This window comes from Crocuta crocuta, unplaced genomic scaffold, assembly GCF_008692635.1.
Source record: "Crocuta crocuta isolate KB4526 unplaced genomic scaffold, BGI_CrCroc_1.0 scaffold2174, whole genome shotgun sequence".
Lineage (NCBI taxonomy): Eukaryota > Metazoa > Chordata > Mammalia > Carnivora > Hyaenidae > Crocuta > Crocuta crocuta.
In genome coordinates, this window is record NW_027532818.1 from 45,475 (window position 1) to 50,089 (window position 4,615).

Consider the following 4,615-nt stretch of genomic DNA (forward strand, 5'->3'; position numbering starts at 1 on the left):
AGCCGTGTCCTCCTGCAGCTCGCCAGACAATGGCCACAACAACGGTCACGACAGCACCTACCTCCTAGGGCCGCTGGCAAGAGTCACTGGGACGTGGACAACAGGGAAAGGCGTTTCACCACAGCGCCAGGCTCGCGACAGAAGCGCAGGAAGTTTCTGTGGAACGAACACACGGAGAAGTCTTCACAGGCGGTTTTGAGGAATGGCTGTTTCTTTCAGGACCACCTGTCAAGTCAAATCTCAGCAGGTGACGCGGGCAGGCCCGGCAAGAGGGTGACGCAGAAGCCCAACGGTGCGAGCCCCAGACACCAAACTCCCCGTGAAGGGATTGCGGCGGCGGATTATGCGAGGCTGGGCTAGCCTANCCATTAGGTTCCGCTGCCCGTGCATTTACTTCCGAGGGTGTCCCGGTCAGCGGGTGCAGAAGGAAGGAAAATAAGCAGCTGCAATGCTAAGGGTCTTTCCACCGCCTGCTTTATTTCAAGAGCGGCACAAAACCAAGTGAACCTGGGTGCCCAGGTGGCTCAGGTCACCATCTCACGGTTTGTGGGATCAGGCCCCGCGTCAGGCTCTGTGCTGACAGCTTGGAGTCTGGCGCCTGCTTCAGATGCTGTGTCTCCCTCTCTCTCTGCCCCTCCCCTGCTCACACTGTCTCTCTCTCAGAAGTAAATAAAACATTAAAAAAATTTTTTTAAATTAACTCAATGACACAAAGAACACAAGAAACAAAAGGAAAAAAGATAAACTGAACTTCATAAAAATTAAAGCTTTTTATTTTTAGTTTTTAAAGTAGGCTTTATGACCAGCGTGGAGCCCAAAACAGGGCTCGAACTCACAAGCTTGAGATCAAGACCTGAACTGAGATGGAGAGTCGGACGCTTAACTGACTGAGCCACCCAGGCACCCCTCAAAATTAAACATTTTTGTGCTTCAAAGGACATTATCCAGAAAGTGAAGACAACCCACAGAACGGGAGGAAATATTTGCACACCATGTACCTTATAAGGGACTTGAATCCAGAATATATAAAGAACTCTTAAAACTCATNGGAAAAAAAAATTTTTTTTTTTTTTTTTAATGAGCAAATGGTCCACCTCATCAGTCAGCAGGGAAATGCAAATCAAAACTACAGTGAGACAGTGCTTCACACCACCCGGACAGCTACCCCAGACAGACAGACAAGAGCAAGTGCTGGTGAGGATGTGGAGGAACGGGAACCCTCACACACTGCTGGGGGGATGTCAAACGTGCAATAACGGGAGACAGACCGGCAGTTCCTCCAAAAGCCAAACATGAAGCAGGGCACCTGGGTGGCTCCATCGATTGAGCGTCCAACTTTGGCTCAGGTCATGATCTCCTGGTTCGTGAGTTCGAGCCCTGCGTCAGGCTCTGTGCTGACCGCGCGGAGCCTGGAGCCTGCTTAGGATGCTGTGTCTCCCTCTCTCTCTGCCCCTCCACTGCTCGAAATCTGCCTCTCTCTTTCTCAAAAATAAATGAACGTTAAAAAAAAATTTTTAAGCCAAACATAAAGTTACCATGTGAGCCAGCAAAATGGAAACACAGTCCACACAAAAACCTGTACAGGAATGTTTACGGTAGCATTATTCGTAATAGCCAAAAAGTGGAAACTACTCACACGTCCATCAGCTGAATGGATAATAAAATGTGGCATATTCATACAATGGAATATTCGTCAGCCATAAAAATGAAGTACTGATACAGACAACGTGGATGAACCTCAAAAACATTTTATGTGAAAGAAGCCAGACACAAAAGGCCACACATTACATGATTCCATTTATATGTAATATTCAGAACGGGTAAATCCATGGACAGAAAGCAGATACGTGGTTCCAGGAAATGGGAGTGGAGAGGTAAACGGGGAGTCATTGCTAACGGTACGGGGATTCTTTTTTTTTTTCAGGGGGGGGGATATTCTGGAATTAGTGGTTATAGTTGCACAACTTTGTGAATACACTAAAAACCATTGAATTGTGTACATTAAAAGGGTGAGTTTTCTGCTACATGAGTTATATCTAAAGAAGAGTTAACTGGGGCACCTGGATGGCTCGGTAAGTTGAGCATCTGACTTTGTTTAGCTCAGGTCATGATCTCACGGTTCGTGAGTTCAGGCCCGCATCAGGCCCTATGCTGACAGCTCAGAGCCTGGAGCCTGCTTCCAATTCTGGGTCTCCCTCTCTCTCTGCCTCTCCCCGGCTAGCGCTCTGTGTCTTTCTCTCAAAAATGAGTAACCATTAAAAATTTTTTTTAAAATTAGGTAACTTACTAGAATTTAAATAAAAATTTGGAAGAAAAAAAAGACTATAATAGGTATATGGCCTAAGAGTTAGCACTAAGGCCCTAAAATTAGATTTATGCAAAGCCACAAATGATCTCCTTGTCACTTCAGCAGTGTCCTTTTAAATAAACCAGTTAGACACACAATAGATACCTTACGACTACACTACCATGTCGTGGCACCAACACACGGTGTACACAGCACGCATCAGTCTGAATGGGAAAGAGAAGTAGGTCACTGGCAAGAAAGAAAATGAACCGTGTTTTCAGAAGAGACCTCAACACTAAAGATAAAAAGAGCGCTTTGTATGTCAGCCCTTTTCTTTTTCCAACACCGTTTTTCCCATTTTTCGGCTGTGTCTTTATCTCACCTAGCAGTTGTTTACGGACAATTTACTGGCAGTACCGTTTTCTCTGGCCCGTCCCATCCCCACGCTGGTTTCCAAAGCCTCGGCCTACAGGACAGCGCAGGGGGCCGGGTGCGAGCGCGGGGGGCGGACGCATCTCCAGGGAGAACGCTTGTACGGAGNAGATCTGCCTCCATTCTTAACAGATAACTAACCCCATTTATTTCCTCATTATTTTTTATTAAATAAAGGTTTTGAGCATGGCATTCACAGCGCCATCCAACCTCACTTACAAGCACGTCCCGGCTGCACCCCTACAAGTGACCGTCCCCACGCCCCTCGCAGGCATTCAGAGTCCAGGCCTTGCGGCCACCCCTGGCGGGCCTGGGAGTCCCCTCCCTACGCCGGGACCCTGGACGGCTCCGAAGACCCTAGTCCCGCACGCTTCCTTCAGGTCACCTCACGCAAGGAGCCCGCTGGTTCTCTTCTCCGCGCTCGCGGTCGTCTCCACCTGACGACAGCTGTCGCTCACTCAGGCCCTGACCACGGTCAGGTGTGTCCCTGTCTCTTTCCTAACCACCACCTCGGCTCCCTGGGAGGGACACCCAGCACCTCTCTTGCTTCTGCAGCGCCTTGTACAGAACCTCACATACGGTGAGACCGCAAACAAAGGCAAAACCGAGAACACAGAGTAAATGACTTCCTCCTCTATTCTCGTCACTCTATTCTTATTCTTCTATTTGTACTTTCCACACTTACAGCTCTTTGTTTCTCTATTCAATCCGTTCTTCCCCCATTCTATTTTTGGAGTCTGTTACGCTGTGTGGAAAGGGACCAAAGAACTGAGTCTTACTCGCAAGTGTAACAAAACCGCCGCTTGAAAGTGAGTGCTTCTTGGGGCGCCTGGGTGGCTTCGTCGGTTAAGCGTCCGACTTTCGCTTGGGTCATGATCTCGCGGTTCGTGGGTTCGAGCCCCGCGTCGNGGAGAGTAGGCCCGGCTTGTGCTCTTCTCAGAATGTCACAATTGGACCACAGCACACGTGCTCTGTAACCCCTTGACTGGTCCTCACTTCCAAACACTTAAATTGAATTTATCACTCTTCGTTCAAATTTAGGAACATTTTTTCCCCTCAAAAATCACACACTCCTTGTGCACTAACCCGGAACGTCCCAGTTAGACCCGTACCGCTTATTCTGAGGCTAAAGGAACCGACCCAGGAAACAAAAGCAGGGATGGATACTCTCTGAAGGACTCCTCCGGTCGCTGCGAGCTGTACCATCCCCCGGGTGTTAATGGCAGGTGTCTCCCTAACAGCCTAATCAACTCCGTTCCCAGTCTTCTTGGGTCGCCTTACTGAAATGCGTGAGCAAGAAGCCAGCCAGGGACGTCACCAGTCTAGGGACGCTCTCTCCACAGCAAGAGGTGTACACACACACACACACACACACACACACACACACACAGGAGAATTAAGCAAAATGCCAGCGGGAAGAGACCAACTGGGAGGCGTAACTTGCCCAAATGCAACAGAGTATCCAGTCGGCCACTGAGCACAGAGAAAGCGAGAAGGGAAGAACTGTACAGCAAAGGACACTATGGCAATGCCAGAGCAGCACACGCTGTTTAATGAACTCGTTTCAAGAAGTGCTCTTTTCGGAAGGTAAGTCCTCTAATCAAACTTTTCAGAAATATATACTCAAAATTTTGTTTAAAATAAGGCACCCCTGTAGGTAGGTATACAAACTAATCATTAAGAGTGGTGGAGACAATAGCTAAAACATGGAAAGAGCCTAAGTGTCCATCAACGGACGAATGGATCAAGAAGATGTGGTTTATCTATACCATGGAAACATGGCAATGAGAAAGAATGAAATCTGGCCATGTGTAGCAACATGGATGGACCTTGAGGGGGTTATGCTGAGCGAAATAAGTCAGGCAGAGAAGGACAAATATCATATGTTTGCACGTA

The 4,615-nt window shown here is 48.1% G+C and overlaps 1 long non-coding RNA gene across 2 annotated transcripts in view; it reads right to left on the reverse strand.

Annotated features, from left to right (window-relative positions):
• The window catches only part of LOC144245671 (uncharacterized), a 22,607-nt gene that overhangs the window by 1,964 nt on the left and 16,028 nt on the right, over positions 1-4,615 (reverse strand). For both annotated transcript variants that reach the window (XR_013339381.1, XR_013339380.1), the window contains exon 3: positions 62-156. This is a non-coding gene — a long non-coding RNA (uncharacterized LOC144245671). The remainder of the gene's footprint in view (positions 1-61; positions 157-4,615) is intronic.